Below are 12,416 nucleotides of genomic sequence, written 5' to 3' on the forward strand. Positions count from 1 at the left end.
AAAAATTGTCAATTAATGATTCTTTAAAAGATTTAAGATTCTGATAAAATTGATCACTTTTTTACATATATCAAGGACTATTTCAATAAAATGGATATACTCAACCACCATTTTGATCATTTTCTCGGTTAAGATCTTAGGCTTTTCTCTTTTATTTTTTCGTTAATTAATTAACTAATCTATTTATTATGATGCATATTTTTACAAGACATAAAGTCATTAACTTTACAACAAATGTCTAATAATATTATCATTGTTTATATTGTATTAATTAATTCCGAATAATAAGATGTATGTCATGTGTTCACGATATCTTATCTTGGATCTTATCATAAAAAACTTTATTTATTGATATGAAGACTTTAGTAGTTAAATTTATATTCTTAAACATTTCTATTGTTAAAAGAACACAACTTTTCTTTCCTTTTTTTTTAAATAAAAGATTATGTCCATTTTTTGACAAACTTCAATATTTTTTAATTAAGCAAAATGTAAAATCATAGATTCAATATCAACTCTTAATATCATTAATATATTAATGTCTATTTAAGAATTCATTAAAAGATGATAATTCACCCCTACTCCATTTACTTTAATTTCACTCACCACTTATGACTATACCATTTCAGCACCACTACTACTATCGTCAACCACCACCACCTACCATCCATAACCTAACTACAATCATCAATCACCAAAATCAATTGTCACCATAATTAGACATCATTTGCAATTATCACCATCAACTATTATTACATTCACTATTCACTATCGATAATTACAATCATTAGAGAATTATTGTGACATCCCGCTATTTGAAAGAACTAGAATTAGAAAGAACCATTTTTAGAAATAATGAAAATCTGAAATTTGGAAAGTTATGTTAAGTATGAGTTTTGGGTCAACTTCAAACGACCATAACTCTCAGCACAGGATGAGTTAAGTGAGCTACAAGATATCAAATGAAAGTTCGTTGAATTATCTTTCCAACGCCACCGAGTTTGCTAATTTTTGAGTTCGTGCAAGGGAGATATGCCTATTTGAAGTCGGGTTGTTCGAATAAGGAAAATCTCCCGAATTTAGAGGGGTATTATGGTCTTTTCCTTACCCAATTAAGTTATTTCATTTTTAGTAATTAATTAGGGGTCTAAACTGAATTGGTTAAGTTTACGCACTCAAAGATTTCACGCTAGGGTTTTAAAGAAGAGAAGAGAAAGGTCAAGATTCGTCGATTTCTTGAGGAATTGATTGCGGATTTCACAAAGGATTTGATCCTACAAGGTATGCGAGTTCACACAGCGTTGGGTTCGTTCACCCACGCGCCAAACATGTTTAATTCAGCATGAATTCGTCCTAAAAAGTTGAAAATTTGAATGTTCTTGATATGTGTTCTTGAATTTACTTTCGTTATTGAATCGGGATGAGATTGAGGAGTTTCTTGAGATTATAGTGTTGATTATTAGAGTTTTTTGAGTTAGATTCTTGTGTACATGTTTGGGGTATCTGAATCTAAAGAGAAATTGAGGAAAGGGTCGAATTTAATCGAATTAATATCAGAAAACGAGTTGAAAAGTTTGTCGGGTTTGCCTGGGGGAAGCTAGCGCGGTGCGCCCCTGATGCGCCAAGGAGGCTGGGGTGGCGCACCAGCAATGCGCCCAAAATAGGTCTATGAGCTTTGGGGGCTGGTTGGCGCGCCAGCAGTGCGCCCGGGTCGTCCGCCCCCACCCGTTTTTCATCGTTTAGCCCGTCTGAGTCCTTCTAAAGTGTACTAACACTTACTATCGATTCTAACTACTCTAATTGACTTCTAAACATCTAGAAATCATCCGTAAACATGAATCAAAACCTTGAATCCATAAATTCAAATTCAAGGAAAGTTAAGAGGCAAGTCTAGAGAGTTCTTAGAGTCATTTCAAAAGTCTTTTTATTAATGTTTTAAACTTGTTTTAAGACTTAAGCATTGAATTGAGTAAGAGTAAGAGTGAAGTTCATTTTCTTCAAAAGACTATATGGGGACTAAGTATTCCCAAAGAGTAAATGTTTCCACATTTAAACAAGAACGAAAACACCGATTTCCAAGAGAGTGTTTGAGTAATAATCTCAAACCACAGAGAAAGAGTTATGTTTTTAAAACATATGAGCTGAGTATATTTTGGGAGTAGTATTTAGCACCGATATGGGGACGAGTTCATAATAACTCAAGTCTCCATAAACCATGTAGCCAACGTGGGTAGAAAGTGTCATACTTTTTAGATGATTCCTTAATGCTTTTTAGCATAGACTAGTGGATCCACTTAGTTGAGGCGTTCTATATCCCAACAAATTATAGGATAGTTCTGGCAGCGTGGGCGAGACGTTATATCATCACATAGCTCATAGTGATGGTTGTCGGTTAGAGAAATTCCTACATAATTATATTACTTTATTATATATATAAATTGAGTTGTTATGGTATTTCTCCAATACATTGAGTTGCTACTTACTGTTTAAATGCTTTATATAAACCGCATTTTTACTGTTGTTTATTTCTGCATTGAGTTGAGTAACCATGAGTTGAGAAAAGTTGAGGTAAGTGTTTATTTCAAGTTTATGTCATGTTTAGGTTTCCCCTCCCATGCTCGTACATCAATGTAGTGATGCCATTTGGCCTGCATCATTTTATGATGCAGATACAGGTAACCAGGATCAGCATCCAACGCTTCGTTGAGCACTCAGAGTCATTTGGTGAGCCTCCTTGCTTTTCGGAGGGTCCCCTTTTATTGCTTTGTTTATTTCAATTGTTAGTATGATCAGGGGTCTTGTCTCGACATCCCTCTTAAGTATTAGAGGCTTCATAGACAGTTAGACATTAGTAGTTCGTTAGTCTTATTCATTTCAGTTGTTTTGATCGTAAGACTTGAGTTGTCTTTATGGCCAGTTGAACGTTTTTCCTTTATACATTCTAAGTTTGATTATGAATTTATCTCTTGAGTTGTCTTAAATGTTGAGTAAAGTCTTCCGTTGAGTAGTAAGTCAGGCCAAGGGTTCGCTTGGGACCAGCAATGGTTCTCGAGTGCCAGTCCCACCCAGGGTGTAGGCTCAGGGCATGACAATTATATATCGCTAATCACCATCCTCATTCACTATAACCATTAGGTATCAATATCATTTTATTACTAATTTTAGATGGATATATATGAAACGAATTATGCATATATTAATTTAAGTATAACTTATACGACGTTTGGTAGGTAGATAACAAATAAGTTATTCATACATAAAATTAATACAATATTTGGTTGACAATTTAGATATTCGCACAACTAATAAATATATAAGTTATGACGAAATCATTGTGTTATTCTATGGGTGATAGAATATGCATGGAATAACTCATACATGTATAACCAATACATGAATAAGTAATCACTGTATAAAATAATACATAGATTCACTCATAATTAATCCCTACACATTTTCATCTAAGTTTTAATTTTTTTTATGGGATAACAAATTAGGAAAAACTACCTAACTAAACAAAAATTCCTACTGTATTTATTAATTTTCTCTATAGTTTGAAATAATTACATATTGTCTCACTAATTAATAATTTCATACCAAATTTCAAGTCAGATACACCTACATGTATTTTTACTATCAAATACACTAAAATAGGGAGAGATGTGAGTGAGATAGTCTATGTAGCTCAGATACATACGAATCATACTAGATACATGTATTTGAGATAATAGATACATGGAGAGAGGTGTGCGAGAGATGAGAGTGGTGAGCAAGATAGGAGGGAGACGAGCCAAAGAGTAGATATATGTGAATATATTTGAATATAGTGTATCTAAAATAAATTCCACCAAATTTTGACTTTATATATCCGAGATATATGTATCGGACGCGCCAACTACATGTATCTGAAGTCCAAATTCTGGTAAGTTTCATAATAATGAGAAGTAAAGAGAAGAAAGATAATTAGGTACTAAACTAATGAGATTTATGTAAGTTGTCCACTTATCCTTCATTTTAATATTCTTAAAGGAAATGATTAGTAAAATCAGAAGCTTAATCATGCAGGAACATTAGCCATTCCAGTTATCAAAAAATAATGAGTAGGTAAAACTATATAATTAGACATACTTAACTACAATATATACATATTTTACCTCTAGTTTAAAAATATTACTCATAATACCACTTTTTAATAATTATATCATATATTTTAAAAAGTTAAATCAGATACACAAATCCCTTAAATATGGTATTAGATAATTATCTTAAAACTTAAATTCCTTAATTAAGGGTACTTTAACAATTCAATTTCTCTCAATCTCCTCCCCCAACAATATCTCTCCCCCACCCCCACGTTATCCACCATTTTTCTCTCTTTCTTCATCCTTTCAAAGACATAATTTCTTTAAAATATCTATCAAAAAACATTTTCATTCATCATCTCAACACAGAAATGAGGGTTACTCCTATTCAAACATGAACTGTATTCAAACTAAACAATTTCACAGCCAAAACTTGCAAATTCTATATATAAAAAAAAAACCAAAATCAAAAGCCAACAAGAAGAGCGAGATCGGAGCAATCGGAATCATTATCACTGTTATATCTAGACTCAGCATCGACACTACTACTTTCCTGACTATAACAGCCATCGTTGCCGTCATCTCTGTTCAACAAATTTCCTCCGCTTTCACCATCGAGACTATGAATTGTGTTTGATTTTAAATATCCTATGTATCTAGTTTGTTTGTTTCATGCATCTGATGTAATATTTTTATGTATTTGATCTTTTATGTTAATGTATCTAAGCTTTCAATGTCTTGTAGCTGCTTTTTGTTAATGTATCTAAGTTGTTAATGTCGTGAATCTGATTTTTCCTGTTAATGTATCTGGTATGTATATGAATTTGGCTATAGTGAAAACAACTTCACCATCACAGTTTTAAAATGGAATAAAAATGGCTATTGTGAAAAAAAACAGAGATCAAGATTCGGAGAAATAAAATTGAATTAATGGAAAGAAGAAGATTTTATACACTTTTTATGTTTCTCGAAAAAAATGAACAAATTTCTATATTCTTGGAATAAGCAAAGTGTCGATAAAGGTAAAAATAAGGTAAAACTATATAATTAGACATACTTAACTACAATATATACATATTTTACCTCTAGTTTAAAAATATTACTCATAATACCACTTTTTAATAATTATATCATATATTTTAAAAAGTTAAATCAGATACACAAATCCCTTAAATATGGTATTAGATAATTATCTTAAAACTTAAATTCCTTAATTAAGGGTACTTTAACAATTCAATTTCTCTCAATCTCCTCCCCCAACAATATCTCTCCCCCACCCCCACGTTATCCACCATTTTTCTCTCTTTCTTCATCCTTTCAAAGACATAATTTCTTTAAAATATCTATCAAAAAACATTTTCATTCATCATCTCAACACAGAAATGAGGGTTACTCCTATTCAAACATGAACTGTATTCAAACTAAACAATTTCACAGCCAAAACTTGCAAATTCTATATATAAAAAAAAAACCAAAATCAAAAGCCAACAAGAAGAGCGAGATCGGAGCAATCGGAATCATTATCACTGTTATATCTAGACTCAGCATCGACACTACTACTTTCCTGACTATAACAGCCATCGTTGCCGTCATCTCTGTTCAACAAATTTCCTCCGCTTTCACCATCGAGACTATGAATTGTGTTTGATTTTAAATATCCTATGTATCTAGTTTGTTTGTTTCATGCATCTGATGTAATATTTTTATGTATTTGATCTTTTATGTTAATGTATCTAAGCTTTCAATGTCTTGTAGCTGCTTTTTGTTAATGTATCTAAGTTGTTAATGTCGTGAATCTGATTTTCCTGTTAATGTATCTGGTATGTATATGAATTTGGCTATAGTGAAAACAACTTCACCATCACAGTTTTAAAATGGAATAAAAATGGCTATTGTGAAAAAAAACAGAGATCAAGATTCGGAGAAATAAAATTGAATTAATGGAAAGAAGAAGATTTTATACACTTTTTATGTTTCTCGAAAAAAATGAACAAATTTCTATATTCTTGGAATTTTTTTTTGAAGTTGTTATGTTGCAGATCCTCAAAAGTTGTTAACAATAGTGAATTACTTTATTGATTGAGCAAATTAGTTATAATCATTTAATTCAAACGCTTTAAAATATGTATCTAACTTCAATTGTATCCCATAATTTACTCCGCTAATTAAGGCATTAAGTTAACATATTTAATTCAAAAGTATGTGTATCTCGATCTTATACACCCGACTGATACATGTATCTGAAACTTTAAATTGTAAATCTCGGTCTTATACATCTGACTGATACATGTATCTGACGTATCTCGACACATGTATCCAATAGCCGAAAATGGTATAGAATGTAATATCAAAAACTATCGAGATTCCTAGTAATTAGGATCTAAACTTGTGGGATTTATGTAGTTTACCCATAATGAAAACCAAACACCTGAAATATCATCCTAAAAAGAGTAGCTTCCCACAATTTCAAAATTAACAAGACACGAGCACTACTTGTAGGCTAATGAACTGATGATGGTTGAGAAACTGAAGATGTTTAAAAAGTCATTGTGAAGTACATACCAAAAACCAATTTAGAAATTTTAGACACATACTTCCAACATATTATTAAAGTTTTGTGATAGTGGCAGATGAATAAAGATCATGGATGTGAACTGTGACATTAAACTAGAAGAGAACCTTCCATGACTGCCACAACATTCCCTCTCATAAATACCTTCTGCTTCGCGTCGTCTACATGCAGGTTCAAGACGCCACCTCTAGGTGAGGCCTGAACAACAAAACAATACAATCAATTGGGCAAACCGAACTATGTAGTTGGTATAAGTAGTCCCAGATTGCACAAACACATGAATAAGTATTACAGTCTTTGCATTTTGAGAAATGAGTAAGTATCGCTAAAGCAACAAAGTCACATTTGCGAAGCTTTTCACGCCAATAAGGAGCCAAGGCACAATGAGCACTTCCACTAAAAGGATCCTGAAAAGTTGTTTGAAGAAAAAATGTGCAATAAGAGAACACGTGAGATCTCTAAGATGCATCAGCTATATCAACATATAGATGTTTGCATCTGTAGTTGTCGAAGATATGATAAATAATATCAATATGACTCGCTTAATTATCTAGACTTTGCAAAATTCAGCACTACCCTTTTCAGTGACTATGATCTGCTTGAATGCAAATACTATACATTCAAGTGTTGGTAGTTACCTCATTGATTCCAAACTTTGGGCAGAAGAAATGGCTATAGAAATCAAAGCCGGAACCCTGTGGAGCAGGTCCAGTTATTATCATTCCTCTGCCAGGGCAGTTTTTTATTAGATCAATCTGAGGTTTGCATTTGACCACTGCCTCCCCTGATGGGAGCAAAATATGCGGAAAAAAAACACATGAAATTATCTTTATATGCCTAGAAAGGGCTAATTTTAATTCATTTGACTACTATGAATTTCTTTTACATGATTTTTTCGGTCTCTATGCATTATTGTAATATAAAAGTAAAAGACCAGATTAAATTCGTACAAAATGATCACCCATCGATGTCTCATAGATCTCAACCACAGATGCACCATTGAAGCTTTTAGAAATTGCAGGAATATCAGTAAAATTGGTCTCGGCTACTTAGACTCAATGGAGATTGAGAGAGATTACCACACAGTGTGTCGAGACCAATTTTACTGATAAACCGTTTGATGCTGCAACTGTCTACAACTGCACAATTGAAATTGGCATGTATCAGAGAATGAATTTGGGCAAATGTAGAAGTTCAGGATACTTACCCAAAGATCAGTTTACCTTAACCAAATGTACTTTCCATACAACACATCTAGCAGTTAAAAATACACTGCAAATTGACATCAATTAGAAAAAAGAAAAAAAAGTTCAGGATACTTACCCAAAGATCAGTTTACCTTAACCAAATGTACTTTCCATACAACACATCTAGCAGTTAAAAATACACTGCAAATTGACATCAATTAGAAAAAAGAAAAAAAAAGTTCAGGATACTTACCCAAAGATCACACCCGCCTGGACAAAATTTTTCACATTATCTTCTGTTCTCAAGTGCAAAATATCATCCAGTTGGCTGACTGGACATCCCGGAATCAAATTTGATTTGCAAATCCAATTGACTGAATCTGAGCCAGGACAGGACATCCCTAAATCAAATTTGATCTACAAATCCAATTGACTGAACCTGAGCCAGGACAGGGCATGCCTGAATCAAATTTGATCTGCAAATCCAATTGGTTGAACCTGAGTCAGGACAGGACGTGCCAGAATCTAACTGAGGTTCGCGTTGATGGAGGAACTGGAAAAAGAGGGATTCATTAAGCTTTGTGTTGGCAAATCAAACGAGAAAGAGATAAATCAGCGTTGGTAGAAGAACTGGAACGGAAAAAACAGGGACATTTCTCATTAGGACTTGGGTTGACAATTCAAACAAGAGAGATAGATCCAGCATAGCTTTCGAAACAACTCGCATAGATTCATTTGGAATTAAGTAAAAACTTGCATAAAGAAGTTAGATCATCGATAAGGTCACCATTGAAACTAGTAATTAGCTAACCTGACAAATGAAAAAATAGGTTACATCGGAATATGCAATGAACTACATTTTATCAGAGCTGCAAAGTAGCTTAGCCTTGCATACTTAAAGGCAGCAGCGGATCTAGGGTATCGGGTTAGGGTTTTCGGGAACAATTTTTTATGCAAACCTTATATTCATACGGAGAAATCTATTAAACATATAAGAAATATTTGTTGACAACTTACACTTGGTTCATGGTAGTGAAGAAGACACTTATACTTAGTTTGCCTTTTTTGTATGGAGGTTCGATTTGCCTAGGACACATACAAAAAAGTTCTTTTCAATTTGAAATTATTGTTTAGGAATGAAATCTAGAAACATAGAAAATTATTTATTCAAAAGGGAAACTTCTTTAAATGTGTCCAAGGCTAATTGAACCCCCATACAAAAAATCAAGCTAGGTATACGTGTCTTCTTCACTACCACGGGACCAAGTGACTGCTTTGTTAGTAAGTTTCAACAAATATTTCTTATATATTTAATATATTTCTCTGTATAAATACAAGGTTTGCGCAAAAGTTGTTCGCGAAAATCCTAACTCGATACCCTAGATCCGCCGATGCCTTTAAGTAAGCTAGGCCAAGCTACTTTGCAGCACTAAATCAAATGTAGTTCATTGCATATTCCAGTGTAACCTATTATTTTATTTATCAGGTTAGCTAATTACTAGTTTCATTGGTGACCTTATCGATGATCTGACTTCTTTATGCAAGTTTTTACTTAATTCCAAATGAATCTATGTAAGTTGTTTTGAAAGCTAGTTGGATGTATCTCTTTCTGGTTTGAAATGCCAACCCAAGTCCTAATCAATAATGAATCTTTATTTTTTCGATCTAGTTCCTCCACCAGCTCTAATCTATCTCTTTCTCATTTGATTTGACAACCCAAAGCCTAATGAATCCCTTTTTTCCCTGATCTAGTTCCTCCGCCAGAGCGAACCCAGTTAGATTCAATCACCTCATGTCCTGACTCAGGTTCAACTAATGGGAAAATGCATAAGTACCCCCCCCAGCCTATGCCCAAAATCTCTGAGACACTCCTAACCTTTATTAAGGTCCTATTACCTCCCCGAACTTATTTTATATATAATTTTCTATGTGGCACTATCTTGTGGGCCCAGCGCGTGTTGACAATGTTTTCAAGAATAGTGCCACGTAGGTCGAAAAGGGGTAGAAAATTATATATAAAATAAGTTCGGGGGGTAATAGGACCTTAGTAAAGGTTAGGTGTGTCTCAGGGATTTTGGACATAGACTGGGGGGTACTTATGCATTTTCCCTCAACTAATTGGATTTGCAGATCAAAATCAATTCAGGCATGTCTTATCTTGACTTAGGTTCAGCCAATTTGATTTACAGATTAAATTCGATTCAGGGATGTTTTGTCCTGACTCAGGTTCAGCCAATTGGATGATATTTTGCAGAACAAAAGACAATGCGGGAAATTTGTCTAGGCGGGTGTGATCTTTGGGTAAGTATCTAGAACTTCTGTTTTTCTAATTGATGTCAATTTTCAGTGTATTTTAAACAGCTAGATGTGTTGTATGGAAAGTACTGTCATACATCATTTTAACGGGGTCAAAATAGTGTACAACATATTGATGATTCCTAAATTCATAACTAAGTTAAGGTGTCACCACCTAATTATTTATGGTGAATTAGGGCACCTAAAATTGATCAAATTCATGTCTAAAGTTAACTCCATTTAAGGTTTACTAAACATAAAATTCTAAATAAGGGTTCAACTAACCTAAAGTGGAGGTATTAAGCACCCTTTAAGATCCATTAACAATGGTTAACGGGTCGAATTAATTAATTAGGCTAAATGTGATTGATTTGAAAAATACTAATAAGTGGGTATATAAATAAATTAGCCAAGTAAAATGATTTCTTAAAAAAAACATAGATGGAAAAACTAGAAGGGTATTTGATTAGGTAAAATCTCAAGCTTTAGGTTAACAAATTGAAATAATTTATATACAAAACTCGAAATCATTAAAACGTATTAATAAATCATTCTCGGCCAATTGTAAGTCATGAATCAAATCGGCTAGTAATCAATAATCACATAACTGAGATAAAAGTGTTAGTCATGCCAAACAAGTAAGCAAGCAGATGTAAGAAACAATAATTATGAAAGCAGGGATGTGCAGACCCCATGTGACAATGGTGTCGTTGAGTCTCATGGTGGGACTCTTCGGCTCCGGTGTGTACATGTAAACAAATATAAGAGAGGAAATAAGAATTAGTTAACAGATTTCAACAAATATTCAAGACTTTTAGATCTTTTTTTATGATTAAACATAAGGAATAGATGTGCTGCAATAATAGTTTGAATACTGTAACGACACGGTTCATAACAATATCTCTAAAATTAATACTAACTTTCGGTAGTGTTAAGGGAGAGAGATTCAAATACAGCCTTAAATATATTCATGTGTTATCCAAAAACTCACCCAAAGGTTTAGTATAAATTCTTTGAAAAAAAGACTTCTAACTTACAAACTAGAACTCTTACAGAAGGAACATAAGTACTACTTTAAAATGTAATTATGATTTTTAAGCGAATTAAACACGGTAAAACTAAAAAAAAAAGGGAAAAAGGAAGTTGACGGTACCGTTTGTGGGCAGTGAACTGAGGTCGTTGATCAAGGATCTTAAGTCGTTCCTCTGACAAAGTCAAGCAATAGAGAGTAGAGTAAAAGATGTTTTCGTAAGATGATATTGAAATGTAAAAGAGTGGTGTTATTGTGAGTGTTCAAGCCTTTGAGAAAGTATTTTGATAATGAAATGATGAAAATTTTCCAATGTTTCCAGGGTGCTATTGGATGAGAGATTGAGATGTATTTATAGACAAAAAAATTGGGGTTAAGGTCTCATCTTTTGAAATTCAAATTCAGCCGTCACGAGATGATTTTGGATTCCACAAACAGAAGCGTTTGAACACTGAAACTTTGCCCAAAAAAATCAAAATCAAAAAGCTTTTTGGCTTCTTGTATTGACCAAATCTTCTCTTATGATGAGAGAGAGAGCACTGTTGAAGTGAATAAAGCTATGAGAGAGGTATAACATTTGTCAAAAATGGTGTGACAACTTCTATTTAGTGTTGATGGAGATGGTGAGCTTTCATTGAAATGGGGAGTAATTTCCTTAGATAGTTATTCATGTTTGAAAAATTACCTACTAATATCACTTTTGTTTGATTTAGGACTACAATATCACCTAAGCATATTTTTCTCAAAATATACTTGACACAAAAAAACATTTTTCTCTCTCGCCTATGTCACATTATTCCTCTTTTACTAATAATTAAAATGATTAACTTTTTAAATCAACCTATATGATATACTCTGTAAAAATAATAATTACATAACACAAAGTGAACATTTTTAAACAACTCATATTTGTTTTCTGTTATTACGGTTAACACTAATTATTTATTCTAAATCATTTTTTAAATCATTCATTCTTTAAGTTCTTATAAAATGCACAAGGTTAACATTAAAAACAAGTAAAAGTGAACAAAAAAAAAAAGTTTGACGTTAGAGAACAATTTTCACGTACTCATAAAAACTCAAGAGTATTATATCAACTAATTCTTTTTACGGAATTTTTTCTAGCAACTATTCCCTCTGTCCATTTTTTATTTATTCATTACGTTATAAATAATTATTCATTTGTTACTTGTTTTCTTTAGAAAATCAAGTGATAATTTATTTAATTCCTAATCCACTCTTATTATTAA

At 32.8% G+C, this 12,416-nt stretch overlaps 1 long non-coding RNA gene across 2 annotated transcripts; it reads right to left on the minus strand.

Moving 5' to 3' along the window:
- Positions 1-6,397: 6,397 nt before the first annotated feature.
- Positions 6,398-11,748, minus strand: LOC102605783 (uncharacterized). Of its 2 annotated transcripts, none has more exons than XR_001474486.1 (3): positions 11,290-11,748; positions 7,605-7,793; positions 6,398-6,852 (listed from the first exon to the last, which is right to left on the minus strand). It is a non-coding gene; the product is annotated as an uncharacterized lncRNA (long non-coding RNA). The 2 variants fall into 2 exon arrangements; XR_001474485.1 differs by lacking the exon at positions 6,398-6,852 and adding an exon at positions 7,015-7,061.
- Between the last annotated feature and the right edge of the window lie 668 nt (positions 11,749-12,416).

Source organism: Solanum tuberosum, unplaced genomic scaffold (assembly GCF_000226075.1).
Source record: "Solanum tuberosum cultivar DM 1-3 516 R44 unplaced genomic scaffold, SolTub_3.0 scf00207, whole genome shotgun sequence".
NCBI classification, from domain to species: Eukaryota; Viridiplantae; Streptophyta; class Magnoliopsida; order Solanales; family Solanaceae; genus Solanum; species Solanum tuberosum.